This window comes from Electrophorus electricus, chromosome 2, assembly GCF_041902795.1.
Source record: "Electrophorus electricus isolate QZ-2024a chromosome 2, ASM4190279v1, whole genome shotgun sequence".
NCBI lineage: Eukaryota > Metazoa > Chordata > Actinopteri > Gymnotiformes > Gymnotidae > Electrophorus > Electrophorus electricus.
Genome location: NC_137498.1, coordinates 12382651 through 12407500, shown reverse-complemented (window position 1 = coordinate 12407500; position 24850 = coordinate 12382651). Strand labels below are relative to the sequence as shown.

General features: G+C 39.3%; 2 long non-coding RNA genes across 2 annotated transcripts in view; one reads left to right on the top strand and one right to left on the bottom strand.

The window, feature by feature from the left end:
* Window positions 1–1397, bottom strand: part of LOC145660229 (uncharacterized) — a 2406-nt gene extending 1009 nt beyond the window's left edge. The window contains exons 1-3 of the long non-coding RNA XR_014126453.1: window positions 1300–1397; window positions 1056–1166; window positions 834–901 (exon numbers count right to left, since the gene is read on the bottom strand). This is a non-coding gene — a long non-coding RNA (uncharacterized LOC145660229). The remainder of the gene's footprint in view (window positions 1–833; window positions 902–1055; window positions 1167–1299) is intronic.
* An 8384-nt stretch (window positions 1398–9781) lies between these two features.
* On the top strand, window positions 9782–14921 carry LOC145660228 (uncharacterized). The gene is made up of 3 exons (XR_014126448.1): window positions 9782–10347; window positions 12066–12171; window positions 13327–14921. It is a non-coding gene; the product is annotated as an uncharacterized LOC145660228 (long non-coding RNA).
* The last annotated feature ends 9929 nt before the right edge of the window (window positions 14922–24850 follow it).

Here is a 24850-nt window from a genome sequence, read left to right as displayed (position 1 = left end):
CAGCAATGGGGTTCCTCAAGGCTGGACACGCTCAGCCCTCCTCTTCTCCTGCTACACCAACAAGTGCATCTCCAGCTATCATCAAGCAAATGACCCTAACAGGCCTCGTTAGCAACACTGACGGGACTGCTAGTGGAGTCAAGTGGCTCGTCTGGCTTTGTGGTGCACTGAAAACAACTTGGAGGTCAACATGCAAAAAGCAGTAGAGATGGATGATAAATTTCTGAAATAAGACAACTGTCCATCTCCCTTTGTAACTCAATACAGTAAGTGATGTGGAGTCTGAGCTTCCTACACACCACCATTTCCACTGATTTCAAATTGGAGATCACAACAGCCATAATCAAAATCGTTCATCAGTGTATCAGGAGCTGCTTTGTATCAGAAACTCACCATGGACCCCACACATCTAGGGAACCCCACACACTATCTGTATAAAACCCTCTGCTCAGGTATTTGGTACTGCTTCAACAAAACCTGAACTTCACAACCTGTGTTTTCTCAAAGATGGTTTTCCTTTAAAAAATAAAAAAAAAACATTAAAAAAGTGCTGCATGTGATATATGTGATCCCTTATTTGAACTGTATTGTACTAATTGCATTGTATCATCTGAACCCCCATCCGTATTCAGATACAAAGTAGCACTCAGTTGAACAGGTGAACAATGCACAGCAGAACAATCCTGTAAACACACACACACACACACACACACACACACACACACACACACACACACACACACCATGGAAGATTTGACCTTGAAGGATGTGTGCCAGTAATGATGTGGAGGTTGTTTTTCTTATGTTACAGTGGATGGTATGTGAGCATTCACCTGTGTCTCCTGCTCTCTCTTCTCTTCTGTTTGCCCCTTTCTTAGCCTCATTTGTCCATGTCTGTGGACTACATTAGAAAACCAGACAGTGCGACCCACAACTTGTATGCGTGTGTGTGTGTGTGTGTGTGTGTGTGTGTGTGTGTGTGTGTGTGTGTGTGTGTGTGTGTGTGTGTGTGTGTGTGTGTGTGTGTGTGTGTGTGTGTGTATGTGTAGGTGTACCTTTGTATCTCCAGCACAAGACCCTCACGAGACCCAGCAGCAGGAGGAGGACAGCTCCCACAGCAGTAGTCATGAGGATATATAATAGATCACCAGCAGGGTTTTGGACATCTGAAGGCAAACGTTATACAAATGTTATGTGTATTTGTGTGTGCGTTAGTGTTTGTGTTTGTACACAGCATGCATTTTAATTGCTTTTTAAGATATTAGGAGACCATGTTGATATGCAGTAAATGCATGTTACCGTCAGTCAGAGTCTTTGCACTGTCAGTAGTGGAAGCGTCAGCTGGAGCCTTTGCACTTGTCTTGCCATCAAATCTTGATGTAAATTCTGTTGTTGAGATTCCTGGAGAGGGAGATGTGTTTGTTAGCATAAGATGGTGTACTGCTTTAGTACTACTTGTCGTTGCAAGTTTGGCTACAGTACTGACCCATTATAAATGTGTATAGGAACATTCAGGGTGGTTTACATTCGTGACACTAGTAGTACAAGAGCACTTTAACCACAAATACACCCCTATAAAAATGGATGAAATGTATATTTACCCTGGACTTGTTTTAGCTGTCCTTTTGCAAACAAACACCTACCAAGCCACATCAGTGAGAAAACACTATTCCAGTGAACTGTAGCATTCATCCTATCTCCAGAATAATAGCCTTTGATAGTCTAAGAGTGCTCTATAGGTGTAACAGGTGCTACAGGTATAATGTAACGTTATACAAATGTTATGTGCATTTGTGTGCGTGTTAGTGTTTGTGTTTTTACACAGCATGCATTTTAATTGCTTTTTAAGATATTAGGAGACCATGTTGATATGAAGTAAATGCATGTTACCGTCAGTCAGAGTCTTTGCACTGTCAGTAGTGGAAGCATTAGCTGGAGCCATTGCACTTGTTTTGACATCAAACCTTGATGTAAAATCTGTTGTTGAGATTCCTGGAGTCGAACATGTGTTTGTTAGCATAAGATGGTGTACTGCTTTAGTACTACTTGTCGGTGCAAGTTTGGCTACAGTACTGACCCATTATAAATGTGTATAGGAACATTCAGGGTGGTTTACATTCGTGACACTAGTAGACATGTGATTGCACCTGACTGGGGGGGCAGGTGAACAAGCTCATCAGCGCATGTTTAAAAGTTTATTTAAAAACGAATTTTTATAATGAAGTGTTGACTTTCCAAGTAATGATGTTATATTAGAGTTAGCACTAATGAAATGGAATTATCCCTCTTGAGCATTGTGATATGGCCACAAAACAAATGAAATTATGTCAAAATAAAATCCCCAATGAAGTATTAAAAGTATTTAAAATATATATTTTAAATTTGTTTTATATGTTGATCAAAAAGCTGTCAATTTAGGTATATAGCCTGTAATTAGACTTCTGTGGTTGGGAAATACAGTTTATTACTTTATTGACAGTGTCATAGTCAGGACATATGAAGAAAAATGCCATTTTCAGGTAAAATGTGTCTTTGGACAATTGGGAAAACATCTAGTACTAGGTAAGGAGCCACAAACAGATCACTTCTATCATTTTGGGTATAGCCTTTGTCAAACTAGTGTGACTGTACCAGTTTTATGCTGGTACTTTCTTAGGAGACATGATTTTGGACTCATGAAAATGTATAAAAAAATAAAGTTTTTAGGTAAAACATATGTATTTGGACAACTGGGAGCACATCTTGTATAAGGTGATAAGTCAAAAACAGTGGATTTCTGTCATTTTGTGAAGTATTGTGAAGTAAAACATTTTACATCAAAATTGTATGTCCTGACTATGACAATATCAAAGTGCCAGTGCAAAACAGTATTTCCCCAACCACAGTAGTTCGAGGTTTCAGTTCACACGGTTCCTACTTACTGTTTGTGGATGGTCATAGTTAGGACACATGGCTATTTAATCAAAATGGCAATATGAGGTAAAATAGATAAAATAGTTATTTGGACAACTGAACACATCTAATACTAAGCAATGAATCAAAAACACGACATTTCTCTCACTTTGGGTGTATAAGATGTAGTGTGGCTGGGAAACAATTTTACACTGGCAGTTTATTGATACTGTCATGGTCCAACTATACACTTTAGAAATAACATGAAAGACAAAATGAAGGTCAGTGACATTATGGATTGTTTCCAGAAGATTAAGTCATAATTTAAATCCCAGTCAAGTATTTTTAAAGTACAAGAGCACTTTAACCACAAATACACCCCTATAAAAATGGATGAAATGTATATTTACCCTGGACTTGTTTTAGCTGTCCTTTTGCAAACAAACACCTACCAAGCCACATCAGTGAGAAAACACCACTCCAGTGATCTGTAGCATTCATCCTATCTCCAGTATAATAGCCTTTGATAGTCTAAGAGTGCTCTATAGGTGTAACAGGTGCTACAGGTATAATGTAACACTAGTTTACTAAAGTTCAGTTTATTTGTGAGATTATCAATGCACTAAGAATACGGAGTGAGTCTGATGTATAGTTCTTCATATTCCTTATGTATACAATCGTAATCTCCCTCATCTTCCTCAGTCAGGTGTGATATGAGTGGAGACAGATTTCCTGGAGAGTGAACAATACCCAGCTGAACTCTGTTTATGTACTGTTCATTCTCACTGGAGATCACTTCCCATGTTTTACTGTTTGGGCTGTATTTCTTCCAGGTGAAATGTGCAGGTTTGGCGTGTAGGTCTGTGTAGCTCTAGGGTAGCAGTACTGAGTCTCCTGTGTGTGCAGTGATGTGTTTTGTCTTCCTCTTGTTTTTTAATTGCTCAATTTAATACTGATTTAATACTCAACCTGTAGAAACACACCCTACTGTCATACTCCACCACATTTGCTTGTTAAATTAATAAATATTTACTCTAATATTATATGATTTTTAGCATTGTTCTAATGACATTCACTATCCTTATAACAATGATAGTTATAAGGTGTAACTGAGCAAATTGGTTGCTTCATTTAGGTAATAATTTGAGCTTTGTTTGATATTAAGTACCAATTTAACATTTTTTTTAATATTTGATCAGAATCTACATTTCAAATTTACTAACATGTTTGTTAAGAGTGGTCTTCATAAGTCCTTCATAACAGCTAACACAAACCTAAATACACTTTTATAAAGGCTGATTCTGACAGACAGCTGTCATACAGTCTTCTCTTCATAACACAATACTATCAGTTGATTAGTTGACATAACACTTCATTCAAGGGCTATAGGTTGTTTTTGTTTTGTTTTGTTTTGTTTTTTTATCTAAGTTTTAAATATGTTTCCAGTTAAAATAACATAACGGGACCCCCCAGCAGACAGAGTCGGCTGAGAATGAGGACGGCCACTATAGCCACCCCAATACCCCCAGAGAAAAATCGGGGCTGATGACCAATACCGTTTATTCATCTTATGTAGCCCAGTTCTGTGTTGTTCCCGTTTGTCTGTCTTTATGCTCACTGTTATGTTTTATTATTGTTGTTCTCCGTTAGTCTTCCCTTAATGTTGTATTCCCTTGTTGCTCATTTCTCGCCCTCACCCTTTTCTCATATTATTCTTCTGTTAGCCTGTTTGTTCTTCATTCTATTCTGTGTTGTTAGTCTTTGTCGATTATTAAACTTATTATTTATTCATTCTATTCAATCAGTTTGGTTCGTTATGGCGTCGTCACTTCGCACGAGTGTTCGCTCTCCACCCCTCCCGCGTTACAATTAGTTGTTGCTTACCAAGTGAGGGGTGACATCTTAGAACAGGCCAGACGCTTGTGGACAGCCGAGTTTTATTTGTAGCGGAATAAGCAACAATTGTAAAGTGAAAGAGGCGAGAGTAATGGCCAGATATACACACACCAGGGAATTGCTCAGTACATGCTGATAGACCAGCGCTAATACTTTGCAGGGAGTGAATGGAACCAGAGAGAATAAATAGCATAGCAAAGATGAGACACAGGTGGCACTAGTAAACTGGTGATGAGGATCTGGTGAGGTTGTGCCGGGGAAGACGGGAGTTGCAATCACGGATTGAGGGCGGTTGCGGGACATGAGGTTACTAGGAAAACTGAGCAGATGTGAACACCTCAAACCACGTAGTACCTTCCTGTTCTTGACACTGGCTGGAGAGGCTGAAATGAAAACTCCTATATGACTCTGTTATAAATGAACGCTTTGACAATGATTGTCATGACACTCGATTGAAAGTGTTCTGGCCTGGTCTATAAATAAGGTGTTTTATTTTGTTACTAATAAAATGTAGGTTGATCTCTAATGCCACGCCATTCTACCAGTCACAGAAAGATCAGACAATATATGTATAACTCTGTGATAGAGCATCAGTGTGGAAGCACTAGAATTCTTTATATCAAGCCAAGTGCCACATACAACACATGCTACTGATCACATTCTTGAACTACCAAATTGCCACTCTTGGGCCCCTGAACAAGGCCCTTAACCCTAAATTGCTCAAGTTATACTCAGTCATAATTATAAGTCGCATTGGATAAAATCAATTTGTTATTTTAGCATTCTGTTTCTAATGTTTGATCATTCATGATCACATATGCAATTTTTACATTAGGCTACTTATGTTTATCACAGTAAAGGATCCAATACTGCCTCTTGCATTGTGATTTTAACACTGCCAGAATGCAATGTAGACAGAATAGGTGGGTTACATAAAGGATCCAATCTCTGCACCGCACATTTAGTAGGTTAAACCCAAAGTTAGGCTAAGAGAATGGTAAAGCCCTGAGAAAGCAGGATATATTATAACTAAGGAAGGTTCCTTAGTTATAATATGAAAGCAGGATATATTATAACTAAGGAAGGTTCCTTAGTTATAATATATCCTGCTTTCTCAGTCACACATTTTCTCATGTTAGATTTCTCATAACACATGCTAAATTGTAATTACAGGCATAATTTGAAATCAGATCATTTCTTGTAAGTTTTATGTGCATTACACCTTTGCCTGCACATCTGCCATTGGTTGTAGGTAAGTGGGACAGGAGTAAATAATTACAGTAACAGAAACTTGTAATGTCAAACTGACATCAACATGGACTAAATCAACTTTTATGACTGTTTGTTTTACACCTATTTGCAACTTATAGCAAAGCATTACCTCTTATTTTAGATGTTTTAAATCTAAAATCTAAAATAAGAACACATTAGTGATTTTGATCCAGCTGATCCACCTACATTAATGATCTGCATAATGCAGTTTTCAGAACGATAATTTAAAGCAGAGGCAGACAGGGCTTGACGCACATGTGTAAACAAAAGTTCTTCATTTCCAAAACTGGTAGACATAACTTCAGAAGTAACAAAATGATGCAAACTAAACACTGACTAAACAGAACACCAAAAAAGGGAGAAGAACGATACAGGAACTGTGCAGAAACAATAAAATTGTGATGGAACATTTGATACTAAGACATCGAAGCTCATATCACACAGTGTACTGAAGCTTGTATCAGTTACTATTACCACTAATATTACCAATAAACGTACTAATAACACGTGACTAATGATGTTTGAAGATTCAAAGGTCACCGAACCACAGGATGAGGGTGAGACTGTTTCACAAGTTTGGCACTGTCCTATAATGTATCTTTTTACTAAAAAATTGGAAATGTGCTAATTATAGAAGTGAAAAGTGAGAGTAAATGTTTCATAACGCCAACCTGTTGTCTCCCAGTATACTTTTGTATCAAGTTTTCACATAAAAAGGGAAACAATGATTTTAAACAAATTATTGCAGAATTGAATTACTAAACATCATTACTGATCATCCATTTTTTTTAATGACATATGAAGGCGGTGGAGTGTTGTATTATTTATAATGCTGTGCAGTTTTGAATCTAAAGCAGCTATAATTTCTGAGAACTACCAGGTGTCACTGTTTTGTCACCAGCTTTCAATGCTCCCAAGCTTTGAATCCTTCAGCAGTAAAATAAGGAAGAACCTAAAATGCTTCACAGGACTTCGTCTGCACATCATTACCAAGAAGGAAGTTAAACAGTAAACACTTGAATAACGAGCAGGCTAATAACGTTACCAAACAACAATAAACTCACGGGAGGACGAGAGAAAGCACATTCAAAGACCCACAACCAAGACGCTAAAACAAGGGATATTTATACAAAGATTAACGAATGCAAACTAGACAAAGATGAAAACAGTGACAGGAAAACCAAACGAGGGGTCGGAACAGAAAAACCAAAACAAAGAAGCATGTGTGTTAAAAACCTGAGACATTCTTACTTGAACTGCCCAAGATATTTGTTACAATTAAAGGAGTATTTGACCATCACTGAACTAAATGTTACTGCTAATGTGCACAGATGACAGCACAACAACAAATATGACAGCAGAAAGTCTACAAGTAACTCAGACAACCAAGACTTTGCTAGTGTGGATACATAAGAAAACCTTAAAGCTGGATTTATCATTTGCAGTTGGATTCGGATCAAAAACAGTGTTTTACCTTTAACGGTGAGTCTGATGTCTTTATATTTCTGGTTTGTAAGATAACAGCTGTAGTCTCCCTCATCCTCTTCAGTCAGGTGTGATATGAGTAGAGAGAGATTTCCTAGAGAGTGAACAGTACCCAGCTGAACTCTGTTTCTGTACTGTTCACTCTCACTGGAGATCACATCCCATGTGTCTCTGCTTGTGTTGCGTTTCTTCCAGGTGAAACTCTCAGGTTTGGCGTGTGGGTCAGTACAGGAGCAGGGCAGCAGTACTGAGTCTCCTGTGTATGCAGTGATGTCGTCTGTCTTCTGATTCTCTGCCAAACTGCAGCCTGCAGAAACACACGAGATAAAAGCCTTCACTATTAAACATGGCTGCACATGTACATGTAAAATGGTTATTATTACATATGACATAATTAATTATTATTATATATCACATACTCCATTATTATTATATATGGCATACTTAACTATTATATATGACATACTTAATTGCTCCAGGTCCAGTCACCTGATGGTACTGATGGTACAAGCTAACTGATGATGGTACTGGAAATCACTAAGAGATTTCCCAATAGATGTTAGTATGATGGATGCATGACCATCAAGTTATAAGATGTAAATGTCTGATTATACTGATTATAGATTGTCTCTCTCCCTCGTTCCCTCTCCCCCTCCCTCCCTCTCTGCCTCCCTCACTCCCGCTCCCTCCATCTCTCTCTCAATCACTCTCTCCCTCGTTCCCTCCCTCCCTCTCACTCACTCTACCTCTCCACTCTCACCCTCCTTCCTTCTCCTCCCCTCCCCTCCCACTAAAGTTACTATTACCACTAAAGTTACTAATAACATGTGACTAATCATGTTTGAAGCTTCAAACATCACAGATACACAGGATGAGCTTGAGACTGTTTCATAAGTTTGGCACTGTCCTATAACTTGGAAGCTTTATCTTTTTACTGAAAAATTGGAAATGTGCAACTTATAGAAGCCAAAAGGGAGAGTAAATGTTTCATAACGTCACCCTGTTGTCTCCCAGTATAGTTTTGTACTATGTTTTCACATAAAAAGGGAAACAATGATTTTAAACAAATTATTGCAGAATTTAATTACTAAACATTATTACTGATCATCATTTTTTTGATGATGGAGTGTTGTATAGTTCATAGTGCTGCGCAGTTTTGAATCAATGGCTGCAGTAATTTCTGAGAACCACCAGGTGTCGCTGTTTTGTCACCACTGATCATCCATTTTTTTTTTAAATGGAGGGAATATAAAGACACCGTACTCACCATTAAATCTCTATCAAGCACAGTGATACTGTCATCATTAGACTGAACCCACAACTTTTGACTGTTCCAGACCTTCTGTGTTAAACTGTGTTTAGAGCAGTACTTTAACCAGATGTTACTCAAATGCACCATTTGTTGTAATGAATGCCGTTAGGGTTGCAAGCAGTCAGCACTGTGGTAGTAGATGACAAGGGGCAGATGTGCTGGACTGAACTAATAGCACTTAGGGAGTCATTTTGGGTCCATCCCACTGGGCCGCCACATCTCTGTGACAACGGACCGAGCCAATTTAAGTAAGAATGAGGACATTCTCACTTATGATGTGAGGCTGTTAAGGAAGAAAGAGGACACACCAAATGACTTTTAAAAACTTATAAAACCCTACTGCCTCCCTATGTTTGTTGTGTATGTTGGGGATAGAAGTTTGTCAAAGCTTCATTTGAATACACTTCATCTCCACTGTAACTGTAGTTGTCAGAACATTCAGTATACTGTATTTTTGACTGTGTGTACAGTGTGTATCATCAGTCCTGCTGTAGCTGTGTGTAGTGTGTGTGTAACCCAGTACGAATGCAGGTGTGTGTTTATCTGCTCCTTGTGCTCCACACTGCTGATGGTGAGTGTTACCTTCTCTCTACTTCTGTAGATCATCAAATATCTACTCAGTAGCTACTTTATAAGAAACACTGGAAACATCTAATAGGAGTCCAGTTAGAGGCGACATGTCATATATTTCTGATAACATATAAGAGGCACTCCATGTTATCTGAACATATAAGGTAGAATTTGAACAATTACAATTTGCTTTTTAGACTGCCATCGGTCGTAAATATTGAAATCAATGTATTATTGTGGTGAACTTAAATCTCATGCATATCAGCTGCAGCACCCAGGCTAGAGTATAATAGAGCAAAGAAAGCAATCGTTATACTGTGATGGAGTAAATCTTACTCTCAACAATCCCTCTACTAGTTAAAGGAAGTAACAGTATAGTGTAACTTACAAGTATGTAAAAGATAATTAGGCTTTCTACATATAATAATGTGCTTAAAACAATTCACTGTGTGCTTGAGGTAGTTAAACCATGTCAAAAAGAAAATCAATGTTGAATTTTTAATTTGAAACACACATGTGCTGAAGAAATTGACAGTGAAGGACTTCAACTGGTGTAGCTGAAGGCTGTACACTGGAACATCACATAATCACAGAGATCACTGTATACGCAGGAGACTCGGTACTGCTGCCCTGTTCCTGCACTGATATACAGACCAGACCTGAGAGTTTAACCTGGCATAAATACAACACAAACAGAAACACATGGGAAGTGATCTCCAGTGAGAGTGAACAGTACAGAAACAGAGTTCATACTTAGAACTGACCACACTTTTCTATTCTTGTAGAGGCTCCATATAAACCTGTAACTCTTACTCCAGTGGACACTGACACATCAAGTCCAACAGCTTCAACTAAACCTACTACTACAATGACATCTCCAAATGGTTATAAGTTATTAATTTCATCAACTACTACTGATGGTAAGATTAATTTGTTTAATAGTATTCTCCAATCAACACCATAAAATGATTCCCCACTAAATACTACTACTACTAACAATGATAATAGTAAGTGACATCAACAATTAATTTCTTAATGCAGTTCACTTCATATAGGATACTGTAAGGGTTGGCACCAGGCCAAGACCCCCTCTGGCCACCAGAGGGAGGCCTCAAATGAACCACGCCATTAATCAGGATTAACACCCAACAGCTGGGTTAGACCTTTTAAAAGCCCCGTGACCCCGTCATTCAGTGCTGGGTATTTCCTAAAGTTTTGATCCAAGCTCCTAGCCACTAGCTTCGGGTATTGAAGTCTGTGAGCCCTCGTGCTACACCTCACTTCTTGTCTGTGAGGTTGTTTGTGTTTTTATGTGTCCCCTCCCCTCTCCAGTTTTCCATCTGGAGTCTGTCTCTCTCCCAAGGCTTCCCTTAGCCATTCAAGTTCCTCCCTGTTTTCTGGTTTTGTTTGGGAAGTTTTAGTTTGGTTTTCCTCAGTGCATCGGGGTTTCCATTTTTTCCTGTCATGTCCTTTGTTCTCCCTTTTTCCACCCTCAGAATGGTGTTTACTTATTTACCTTTTGTTTTACCTGATCCAGGATCTAACTGTTCTGCACATGTGCCCACCATTGTTAAAAGCGTGGTTGCTTACCCAGTACCCAGGGTATTGGTTTCATTATTTAGGTGACCTGGGTTCAAGCCTGCCTTACAGATATGTTCTTGAACTGCTTTACAGATGATCTTTCCTACAAAGGGCCATATTTATAGATACTTTAGGAATGTTTCCCAGCATTCATACCTGACTCTTCACTGCCTCCTACTTTTCAAACCCCTATTAATATGATCATTTCATGTTCATTCATGTTGTGTTTATGGCCTGATTTATATATAATCTTGCATACAGAATGTAAGATTGTTTGTGTTTATTTTTGGTGAGGTGTAATGTTTGGTTTTTAGATTGTAGATTGCTTTGTATTGTTTTTTTCATGGTGCTTTTATTACACAGTTTGATTTAATTTTTTTTAAACTACCCTTCAGGAACACATATTGGAATAGCCCCTGTAAAACCACGTGCAGGGTATTTTGGGGCTACAATCCTGCACTTTTAAAAAAATATATTTAAAAAAAAAAATAAACCATTTGAAGCAGTAATGAATGGAGCATTTAATTCTGTTTGTCTAGTTGTTCAGTTTCATAATATAAGCATATATTATGCAAGAAAGTGTTTGCATAACTGCGTAGCCTTAGTACTGGAACACCAGAGTAAAGATAAGCCTTGTTTTGTTGAACATTGTATTGTGACCAATAAGTCTAATTTTCAGTTAAAATGGTATAATTTCTTAAGGTTTTATTATTGTTGTTGTTTAGGTTGCATTTTGATCCTTAATAAGTGTTCAAATGACTTTGGATTATAACGAATACAGAGTGAGTGAATTGTACCTATGTGGAATGATTACTAATTAATTAATATATAGTTTACATGTATAGGTTATATTTACTTTATTTATTTAGATTTTTTTAATCTGAGCCTGATAACAAAATGATAACGTAAAGAGGGGGAAATTATTTTAAAATGTTATTTATAATATGAGACTATAATGTCATTTCAGCTGCACTTCTGTCATTGTTCTAAACAGCCACTGAAGAGAATTTAGCGCTCCATTATGTCATAATGTGTGTCATTCTATTTCTGACCCCAGATCAGTTTGAGTGGATTTGCCGATGACGATCATTTTAGACAAAACATCAACAGAGACTACAAACAATTCTTCACGCATAAGAGGTACTAAGAAACGAAAACAAAACGTAAGTAGAATTTAGTTTTATCTACAAAGGCAGTTTTTTTCCCAAATTAGAAACTAAATATTTGATAAGGGAATCGTATTATAAACATGTAGCCAATATGGGAATTTAAAATGAGAACACACATTTTAATGATGGAGAACTTTTGACTGAACGGAGAACTAATTAGTGGGCTGATAGTGAGCTCCCCGCCCCACTAGTCACGTGGTACGGCCCGCCGCCTGCAGTGGGAGTTCATGGTCTTGTGTGAATCCACGACTATGTAGTTACACACACCTGCACCGCGTTATTCTCCTCATGTCTGTGTGTGTTTAAACCCCGGTTGGTGTGTATATCCCTGTCGGTCTGTGTTCGCTAATGTTTACGTACGTGGTGCACTTTATGTTTGTAAGCTGTGTTCAATGCTGCTCATGTTCATTTTGCCTGTTTGGTGTGAGCGCCACTGTGTTCGTTATTCGTGTTCGTCTAATAAACGTCTGTCTACGTCAAGGGAGTTTGTGGGAGTTTGTGGGACCTGCGGCACTCGGGCCGTCACAGCTGTTTAATTTCACGGACCGCACACATATTTAAAAATGCGGAATAAGTGAGTAGAGAGTGAACTAACAAAAGGAAACCTTGATAAATAAAAGGGGACGTAGCTGAAAATATTCGGGTAACTGAACTCCATTAGATGAAATACGTTGACTGAGACAAGGGAAAGTGACTTATGGGCTTGTTTTAGAAAAGCCTCTGTAAGACCACGAGTGTGGCCATTGTGCACTGTCGCACAACGGACAACCTTTGTTTTACATTTATTAACATTTGTAGAAGAAATTGTGTTACGGGTGGCCATTTGTTCTGTTACATAATAACTGTATATACATATTTAAAGTCTACAGGCTCTGATTTTTCATTTCCATATAGAGATATGAAACTGGGGTACAAAGGTAATCCTGTGCACAAATGCATGTAAAATAAGCCTTGTTTTATAGAAAATTGTGTTGTAATCAAAGCCTAATTTTCATTTCAAATTCAATTACTTATTAGGAATAAATCTTTAATTCTTAAAAATTAAAGTTTTTTTTTTTTAATGTCCAAAAACACATGCAAACTTTTTAAAAGAAAGTAAACAGCTTTATTATCGTTCAGTGCAATAGAGCTTTCTTCTGCCCTTTCTAGATGCCAAGGGACAACTTCATTATTAATATTATTACCAGAAGCCAGAAGAGTCATAGAGACCCTGCTCCCATTGCTTGGTTTAAGCAACATTACTGTGCCAATCTGGGAGAAAGTGTAAGTGTCTACATCTTTTTAATGCATCCACAGTTTTATTTATTTTGCCTTCACATTTCCCTGACTTGTACAGATGGCAATCCAAAATATGCTGTCCATTAATGGAGTTTCCACTGCCCAGGTGGGGTCAATGGATGATTCATTTCCTTTACAATTCATCACTGATTATTTCTCATTTCTCACCCAAGAAACAGCAGGACTGTAAGGAGGTTCGTACCGTCCGGAGCAGAACTGCTGAACACTTTACGATCATAGAGTCAACGGAAGAGATTTGCTCTTTGGACCACAGCGCCCATGTAGAAGGTGCAGATGTACTTTCTTGCATAAATCTAGCTTTCCATTAAGAACACACAGTAGGATATGATCTTTGTTCACTTTAAATATGTGCCTGTACTTTATGTAATTGCATTTTTATTGATTTTTGGGGGAAAATAAACATCTGTAGATGTAAGAGAGGATCTGGGTGGAGTAGGGGAATCTATTACAGAGGCAGTTAAAGTGGAGAACACCCCAGCTGGTGAGTAGCATCAAAGCACCACATCAATAATCAGAGTTTACATACATCCACTCCATGCACACCAGTTTTAAAATTCTACTTTTATTTCAAATATAAAGGCTCAGAATGCAAGAAGTTGAAGAGAGTACGCATCTTCTTCAGACGAGCATGGCAGGCTATAAAAAGCACCTTGTCCTGTGCCAAGCGCTCCAACAAAATTAGCCCTACTCTTTAACTTTTCCCAGCTCTTTTTACCAATTTATTTTCTATTTCTTTTTTCCCCTTCATTTTCCCCAACCTGTCTTTTCATTTTCTGAAATAACATCTTTTGACTTTTTGATTTATTTTTGATTAATAAACTTTACTTCATGCAAAGATATAGTCTTTTTGCATTCTGGACCATTTAATCATATTTTTTCATTCTAAGACCAGCCAGGTTATGATTCTAATTCAGCCAAATAAATCTTGAATGATTCAACTCACTTTAATAACATTTTTAGATTAGCACATATATGTAAAGTTTCATGTCACTCACCTTTAGTGAGAGGAAGTACAGTAAAGGGAAAACACAAACTGAGCATCCTTGTCTCTATGGAAACACCACTGACCTCCCAGCACACACTGACAACTCTACACCCAGATCTCCACTACCACTGTGGACACACACTGATTCCAGAACTCTCACAGCATTACTTCAGTACTCCAGACCCTAATGTCCACCCAGCAGAGAGGAACTGGGAGCAAATGAACTTGGCCAGAGCTCTTATGTTTCTTTTCAAGTTCACATCACCAGCTTTACAGAAACATACAAAACCACACACAGTGCCATCATGTCCTTTGACCTGTGAGGACTCTGGTTGTTTCTTCTTTTGTAATGTATCCCACAACCCCACACTGACCATGATGCTGCATCTGTGAAACCATATAGGAGACACACATGCTCATTATAAAGCAAAGGGGGTGGAGTCTGATGTAGAGGAGAGAAACAAACAGACATACTATCCCTTCACTCTTATTCTCAAACTCCTCTTTCTAAGTTTATAGTTTTAAAATGCAGTTTATAGAGTTAATCACCACAAAGCTTGCGCACATACAAATTTTTGCATTACTTTTTCATAGCTTGATATATTTTATGTTTGCACTGTCTTATGATGTCCTGTGTACTTAATATTTTATTCATTGTATCAAATTTGTTTTATTGGTAAATATACTTTGAACTATTATGCACTGTCACTACAGAATGCTGTGTGCTTTGTCTTCAGAGTCTATAAGCATGCAAACACACACACACACACACACACACACACACACACATTTAAGAATTTATAGATAGTGAGAGGACCTGCTTTTTGTTTGTTTTTTCAGTTTCCACATCACAATAATTTCTTGTGGACCATTGCTTATGTAGAAAAGTTCTTTAAGATTTTTTGTGAGTAATATGAAGTTCTGAATTTACTGAATGAGTCAAAAACAAAACAAAAACCTGCATTACTCACAATAAGAACCTATTTGAACTTTGATAAACTCTGTAAATCAGCCTTTGAACATAGACATGGTTTGGGTAGTACATGAGCAGTCCCTTTTCTCAGTGAAGTACTGACATCTCTTCTCACAGTACACAATATTCCCCAAATTATCAGTAACCATACCAGTCCTACACATACTAAACCTGTTTTGTACTAAATTAAATTCAAACTAGACCTGCCATTGAGAACACACTGGAGCCTAGTTCTAGTTTTAGTCTTTGTTTAAAACATCATCCTTTGTCCCAATTTCACGTTAGAATAGACCCAGCAGTCAGAGTTGTGCTGTTTTGATTATTAAACTACACTTTACCGAATAAAAGTAGTATTTTGTACTATTTCTAGCTAGAAACCACTGATAAGCCTGTCATGGCATAAGGCAAGAAATAGACTAGAAGGAAACTGAGCTTGTGAGTGTGTGACCACAGTTCAGCTGCAGAGGGACAGAAGCAACACGGTTGTCACTTCTGGTCTAAAATGGGCTTTAGATTCTGATCTGGTATCCGCTGCCCACTGGTTGGAACTGTGAGAAATGAAACCACAGCAGACGTCAGACATCCTGAGCTCTCAGACCACATTAAAATGCATACACATATCTAATACTTTTCTACAACAATTTAGTCCACAAACCATATTTTTCTCACACCACTAATAGATTAAGAACACTGCTGTAAAAGTGGAGCCTGGATGTTATATATGATGTATTCACTGAGCTGAGTTATTTCATGACACAAGTATTTACATGAAATAAGGGTCATACACTACCATGACTGCAGACATTAGCATTAGTGTATTTATACAGCAGGAGACAAACAGGGAATATCTGGGAACAATTACTGGGAGGGGTAAGAGAAAAAAACTCACATGAGACACATGTCAAGGGGCAGAGCAGGGGAGGAGCTACGAACTAAAACATACAAAAGCACATGGAGACAAAGACGTACTAAAGCAAGAACATGTAATTGTCTTCTACTCTTTACTACAGTGTAGCCTATAGAAACGTATACCAGGAAATATAGGACAATTATATTTTAACTATATTAAAAAGTACACAGACTTCATAAGATGGAATCATAAGATATGCAGAAATATTTAATAATTATTTTTTAAGCAAAATATTTTTCCAGTTCTACCTGAGAAAGTCAGCTTGCTTAAATAACATTTTATATTAACAAATAAATGTACAATTTAATGGAATTCACACTCACCTTTAGTGAAGAGAAGACATAAACTCAGCAGCATTGTCACTATGGAAACACCACTGACCTCCCAGCACACACTGACAACTCTACACCCAGAACTCCACTACCACTGTGGACACACACTGACTCCAGCAGTCTCTCAGCAGTACTTCAGTCCACCTGACCCTAATGTCCACCCAGCAGAGAGGAACTGAGAACAAATGAACTTAGCCAGAGCTCTTATTTCTTCTTTTCATTTTATCATTAGCGGTTCTTTTTAGACTTCCCCGAACACACATGGTGCTACATCATCCTCTGACTGCTGAGAACTCTTGCTGTCATTTCCTGTTCTGTGACACGATGCTTCATGATACAAACACCCACACTGACCAAATGACTGCTTCTGTGAAACCATATTCAAGATACGCAAGTTACTCTGGATTGTCCAGGTGTTAATGACTGCATGCTCAGTGGTGGATGGTGCTTTGTCTTGGGTGTTATCTTCTCTCTTCCCTTCCTGCACACGATGCAGTCCCCCAGGGGGCTGTGGTTTCCAGTTGAGAGTATGCTGTACACAATTGACTGCTGATTGTGTTGACAGGATATAAAAACATGGTGCAGTGTGTTGATTGTAAAGCATTCCTGGGTACTGAGAAAGGCACTATATAAGGCTAAAATCATAATTTCTAGCAATAAATAGACTCGAAACAAAACAGAAAAACTGTGTGTGATCACTGCTTCACCCCAACAGTGCAGAAACAGTTGCTGCTTATGGTCTAAAAAGGGCTCTGGCTTTAATCTGGTAAAATCTACGCTTCAGTGTCAGTGCTAGCTCATTAGACAAATATAGTCTAAACGTCATTTGTTATATATAAAACGCAAAATGGTATGTTTAATTTTTGTGGTTTGGACGCCCATGTTTAACGATGATCTCAAAGCATCTTGTGAATGCCCCAGAATAAAGTGTGTCTGTTCTGGTCTGAGAGATCAAGGTGTCTGACGTCTGTTGTGGTTTCATTTCTCAAGGTTTCACGCAGTGGGCGTCCACCAGATCAGAGTCTAAAGCCCATTTTAGACCAGAAACAGCAACTGTTTCTGCACTGCTGTGGTGGAGCAGTGGTCACACACAAGTTTTTTTGTTTCAAGTCTATTTATTGCTAGAGTTTTCTATGATATGACTTTACCCTTATATAGCGCCTTTCTCAGTACACAAGAGCAATCGGCAGTCAATTGTGCCCAATCTTCAGTCAACTGGAAACCACAGCCACCCGGAGGACTGCATCATGTACAGGAAGGGGAGCGAGAGGACAACACCCAGGACAGAGCACCATCCACCACTGAGTTCGCAGTCATTAACACCAGGACATTCTAGAGTAACCAATCAACCTAACCTCCATGTTTTTGGCGTGTGGGAGAAAGCACCCAGGAAACAAAGAGGAAACCTACGCAGACATGCAGAAACTCCTGAGACACCAATTCTGAAACACAGACATGCTAACCACCAAGCCACTGTGCACAGTACTACATAGTGCAGTGTAGGCCCAGACTCAAAACAGCACAACTGGCTACATTTGAACTTGTAGTCCTACTGCAGTGGTAGCACCACCAGATGGCCATAACATTGTTAGAAAGTCAAGGTTCGGTACACAGAAAAACAATCCAAAGAACGTTCGGTATGCATAGGACTCTAGAGGCAATACTTCACAGTGTTCTAATGTTCGAGACAGGCTTAAATAATCAAGTACACAGGGGAGTTCAATATTCCGGTAATGACGATCTGACGTGAAGTTCATGATTGGTGGAGCCCTGGGTTGGGTGACAAACAGCCTGCTGGGTGCTGTACTGTGAGGAGGAATCGGGCGAAATGACACATATCGGCTGAATGCTGGAATATAAATAATGACCAAAGCAGATATTAACACACAACGATGATTTTTCTAATGCAAAGATGGTACAGATAAGTGTGAAAAGTTAATGGAGGGCTAAGACTGGAGAGACAACATTTCACTGAGACATAAGACAATAAGAAATGGCGTCCTTGGAGGGTGACACTCTACTTTGGTCGGGGGGGATGAAGAAGGATAAAAGAAGATCCAAAATGTAAGGTCTGCAGTTGTTCTCGAGGCAACTCCTTTGTTGTAAACCATACTGGTGTCAATAAATACATCTTCTGTTTTTCTCTACCATCCTGAATGTTGCCTGTATGAGTGCTTTGATGTTTTGCATGACTCATCATCTCTGTAAATATCTGAGCATCAAAATTTCACATCCGCTATTACCCTCGGTCGTCAGGCATAGTGGAATGAACACACTACATGATCAAAAAACTGCTAGCTGCAGTTCTATGTGAAATGCATATGACTCCTAGTGCAACCACAAAAGTGGCCCCTTTCGAAGTTTTGATGGGAAGACCATTTGAGCCAACCAGGCCTCCTGCTAGCTGTTTGGCACACTCTGATTAGGTTGTACCCTCATTAAGAGCCACCAACTCTGCCCCATAAACCAACTGCCAACCGACACTGAGGAAAACATGGAGGAGCAATGCAATGCACCATGTGCCTCGGTGTGGTTTTGTCTGCATGCACAACTCCCACAACCCACCAATCACAATTTCAATATGTAACCTGTGACTGTCAGGTTGATCAGGGGTGAGGCACCCTGACAGATGTAACATACGTGTGTCACAACAAGACTTTTCTAAGAGGGGCCATTGTGAAGCTGTTATATAGGGTGATGCCACCCGAAGGAGATCCGGCTAACAAACCCTGATTAGCTCCCGGCTTGTGGCCTCCCTCTGGTAGCTGTGAACTGGCGAGCCACCTGTTACTTAACCAACATCACATCAATTAACAACACTGGAGGACGCCACAACTGTTCAATGAACAGGTTGGTATTTCCATGACTTTTCAATGCTAGGCTGCACACCGTTGTCAGGATCTTCAAATATCCTCTGACAAATGGTTCCATTTAAAAACAGTATAATAGCTATTTTTAAATCATTTATCTTTGGTCTGTTGCCAAGCAGAGATTCTATAGACATTTTAGTTACTTTATAATGTTGCCAAGCAGGTTTTCTATGTTTATTGTCTGCCAAAACTACATTCTTCCTCTTTTTTGTCACTCATGCTGTCTATATATTCTAAGCCCTGTGTGACAATAAGCTGGAGCACTTCGGAGTGCTTGCTGACTCAGTGTCCTGTGTGCAACTCAGGACTTCTCTCCAGGCACCTGAGGTTCACAAAGATGAAACCGGACTCCTCACTGAGGGTTGACCATCCAAATGCTTAACACACTGCATTGCGGGTAATAAGAATGCTCTGTATTTAAAATGCTCCTTAACATCTGTTCAACACTTTTTAAAAGTCTCAGGAAGCCAATTCTTTAGCTGTTCTAATTTCATGTGATATTTTCATTAATAAGAAGAAAAGATGCCTTTGAACCGATAGTGAAATGAAATGACAAAACAGGGTGGTAAAAATATTTGGTGTGCGTGTTGGGGTTAGAAGTTTGTCAAAATTTCATTTGAATACACTTCCTTTCCACTGTAAGTGTAGAACATTCAGTAGACTATGTTTCTAAAGAGTGTGTATGTTACTGTAGGTTACTATGGAGGTCAAGGCCTGTTTGATACTCAAAAAGGATGGCAGAGGTCCTCATCCTGGGAAATTTGAACTGTTTCCATCAGGTGATTTTCACAGACTGCACATTAACTGGGGGAACCAAAAGGGTCATGTGGGAGGGTCTGTTCTACTGACCTGCTCCTGGACTGAATGTCACATACCACACACTCTTAAATGGATCTTCAGAGAGGAAGAAATCTACCTCACTGACCAGACTCAGGGTTACACAGGAAGAGTTCAGCATCTTAAAGATACTCCAGGAAATATCTCTCTACACATATCACCCCCGACTGAGGAGGATGGGGGAGTGTCCACCATACCTGTGTAAACACTGCAGTCCACTTCCTCCCACTGACTGGACTCTGACTATCAGGTGTTTCCCTCTGACTCATGTTGCCTTTATCACTCCAGGACGGCACTGCCATCCTGTGGGAGAAACTGACTTGGAGAACCGAGATGGATGATGCTTGTCCACAAACTCTACTACACTGTACCGTCTCAGCATGTCTAATTCCTACTTCTTTGTGTTATATTCTGTGCAGATGACTTTTTGACTGGGACAAATGTATAGAGAATAACATTTTTAAAAAAAAGTTCCATCATTCATTCAGTGTTTTTGTTTCAGTCTTTCCAAGAGATGACATAGAGGTTTAATCATGGTTTGCACCTTGAGATGTAGATATCAGTAAAAGGACTGAATAAGGATGGCCTTTAGTAAAACATGTTCAGAGTTGTTGACCAATTGCTGTGGCAATACTTATGGGAGGTGAAAGACATGCATGCTGGGAATTTTCATATTTGTAAACTCATTGCTTTGAAAACAGAGACAAAAGAAAAAAAAATTAAGACTGCTTAAGAAAACTTTAAACTGGAGTGAATGTGACAGAAACCATACTGCCTGAGACAGTTAGTGATTGATTGATTAAAACACAAAGCTCATAGCTGGATCACAACAGAACCTAAAGTCCACAAAACCAGAAAAGAAGCATGGACGTGTGTGTGTGTGTGTGTGTGTGTGTGTGTGTGTGTGTGTGTGTGTGTGTGTGTGTGTGTGTGTGTGTGTGTGTGTGTGTGCAAGCATGCATGACTGTGTTAGAATAGGCATGAATGTGTGTATGTGTTTGTGTGCATCAGCATTGGAGGAGCATATGTGAGGAGGAAGCATATGTGAGGAAGAAGAGATGCATGCTGGGAATTTTCACATCTGTCAACTGGTAGCTATATATGCATATATGCGTATACAGGAGCATGCATGTATTTGTGAGTGTGGGTGTGGGTGGGGTAGTAGTTGTGTATCACTTTGTATATTTAGGGTGTGTGTAAAATTATGTTTTTTCTCCAGGTCCTTCAATGTGGGTCTGTTCATCCTGAAGCAGCCGTGTGTCTGTGTGTGTGTGTGTGTGTGTGTGTGTGTGTGTGTATGTATGTGTATGTATGTATGTATGTATGTATGTATGAATGAATGTGCATGGGTGTGGGTGCATGTTTCTCGTGTGTGTGTGCCAATTCCCCCCAGCTCGACACATCACAGATAGTGATGTCCAACAGATAGTGGCATCCAACTGCTGTCAGTGAACTGCACTCTACACACATTCTGCTGTCAAACTGCACCACACACCTTCATGATGTTCTTGGTTATCAGTGGGTATAAACAGAAACCACAACTCTCTGTCCTGCTTTGGCTCTTTACTTATGAAACAGCAATAGACTCTCACAGTGGAAGTGATGTGTACAGACAACGGTTGGCATTTGACCTTAAAAGACATGATTAATAACAGAAAAAATATGCTGCTATTTAAAGGTCAAATATCAAAAAATCCTTCAACAGAGATATACACATAAAATGCAGAAAAATGATTCCTTGGGAAAAATACATAAACGTAATAATAAAACACAATTAATTTTTTTGATCAGCAGAGAGCAGCAGCACCCAGCCATCAGAAATCACAACACCTAAAAAACATTCTGATTGGTGTTAAACTTATTTATTATGACGGTACAGTGCGGTCACAGCTGTCAGAAATGGTGATATGTGTGCTGCAGGTTCTACAGTGACAGAATTCAGTGGTCACAGATTTTGGTGTAGCACCATCATTTAAACATCTGATGGCTCAGAGCAATGTCTGTTTCTGCATATATTCCTAAATTCACCTTAAAGGTAATAACATGTTTGATATCATAGTGTTCAGAACAATCTCAGCTATCTTCCTAATAAGGTAGAATCTGACATAGATCACTGTATAAAGTAATATTATGGAATATGGACATTTTTCATCTCATGTGAAAAAAATCCCTTTACTAATTGGGAACTGTTTTGGTGTTTGAAATAGGTTTACCAAATTCTGTGGTTCACAGTAGTGCAATACGTGAATAAAGTAATATTGAAATATATAATAAATGTCTAAAATGAAATTTTGTACATATATTGAGTAAAAGCATGGTCTGTTAGCAACATTAACAGCTTTTGTTCTAAATTAAAGGACCAAAATGTGCTCCTTTAGTTTAGACTCCAAACATGTCTCGTCCACTCGGGTTAAGGGAAAATAAAGTAAATTTGATTCTTTGCCGACCTGTCCCGTTAAGTGGCACTGAAATCTGCGCTGTGGTTTGGTCCGGTAGAGAGGAACCGGTGCTAATTACCTGCTAACTGCTAATTAGATACTAACATAAAGTAGGACTTATAGGGACATTACTAAGACTGACACAATATAAAACTAGAGTGCATGTGGGGTTTTTGTTTGTTTGTTTGTTTGTTTGGGCTACAGCAGGGTACATCAGGGGGTGGAGGGAGGAGCCATGGCAGATGAGGCGGGTGTAGGCTCAGTAACATCATGACATCAGGGATAGGTGAACCTCAGCAGAAAGAGAGACTAAATTATTAGGCATGTCCACGTACAAGGGTGTGTAAATTAGGGAACTATAATATGCATACCATCCCGTGTCGAACAGAAGAGGATGAGCCTGGATTCTTGATCTCTTAAAGCTAATTTATGTAATGTTGCCTTGTGATAACAACTGCTGAGAAGCGCATTATACAAATACATTTCTATGGAATTGAATAATGCAAGGCTACAATATAATTTTTAAGAATGGAGTTCCTCATAAAAACACTGCTATTGAACTGATTAAGAATAGCGTGGTACTAGGGCTTTGGTTGAGGTTATCTGAGGTTATCTGGCCAACCCTCGATGGAGACATTGGGCATGTGGCAGGCAAAACTCACATCCTTTTTCCCTTGACGAAAAGCCAGTGAAAACATAGTCACTGTGTGAGTGTGTAAGTATGTGTGTGTAATGCAAAAACCCACTGGGAAAGCAGTACACAGTCAGGTTAGTCATGCTCTGCACATATGGCCTTATTAAATATGTTTATTTATTTAATTTAATTTGGGGGGGGGGGTTCAGGAATGACCTCTCAACACTGGCCTGGTAGCAGAGGCCTCAGACTCTGTCAAATTTCAAAGTTTCTTTGTCACGTACATAGTCATACATGCTATAACTGGCAGTGAAATGCTTTATGTAACTGCTCTGTCCGTGGCTGAGGAGAGATACAGGGTAATGGAGAGTGGTTTAATGAATAAATAAATATGTTATGATGAATGAAGACAGGATGTATACTATGCATATATACAATGTACAATTTCCAGTTTTTACAATTTAAAATTCACAGTTTTTTTTTTAGTTTTTTTTTTTTATGATGTTTGTGGACATCATACACAGAGTAGTCCCTTCAGTTCCATCAGTTGGCCTGATTCAGGGCCCAAATGGCCTGCGAGAAGAAGCTCCTCTTCAGTCTCTCCGTGTTGGTCTTCAGGGAGCGAAAGCGCTTCCCTGACCTCAACAAAGAGAAGAGCCTATTGTTGGGATAGGTGGCCTATTGTTGGGACAGTCCTTCACAATCCTCCTGGCCTTGGTCTGGCAACACTTGTAGTAGGTGGTCTGTAGGTCAAGAAGTTCCATATGAAGTTCCGCTCTGCTCAACGCACCATGCTCTGGAGTGCTTGTCTCTCCTGCTTGGTGCAGTTCCCAAACCAGACTGTGATGTTTCCTGTAAAGATGCTCTCAATAGTGCATGTGTAGAAGGTTCGCAGCACCTTAGAGGGCGGTCTGAAGTCGCTTAGATGTTTGAGGCGGTAAAGACGCTGACGAGCCTTCTTTGCCAGGGAGTTGGTGTGGCGGGACCAGGACTGTCTACTCTCTCCACCGTGGTTCCATTAATCCTAACAGGCTGGTAGTGCCATTCCTGCTTCTTGCTGCAGCTCCTTTGTCTTGCTGACGTTTAGGAGGAGACTATTTTCCTGGCACCAGTTCTCCAGGTAGGCCCTCTCGTTGTTGTGCGAGATCAGAACCATGACGACGGTATCGCCAGCAAACTTGGCAATGATGGTAGAGCTGGAAGTGGCCACGCAGTCTTATGTGTAGAGTGAGTAGAGCAGGGGGCTTAGGACACAACCCTGGGGAGCTCCAGTGCTGAGGGTGAGTGTGGATTTGACACAGTTGCCCACCTGTACTGATTGTGATCTGTCTGTTAGGAAGTTGGAGACGTGTATGTTGGTATCGTGTGACAACAAGATGATGTAATGTACTTTAC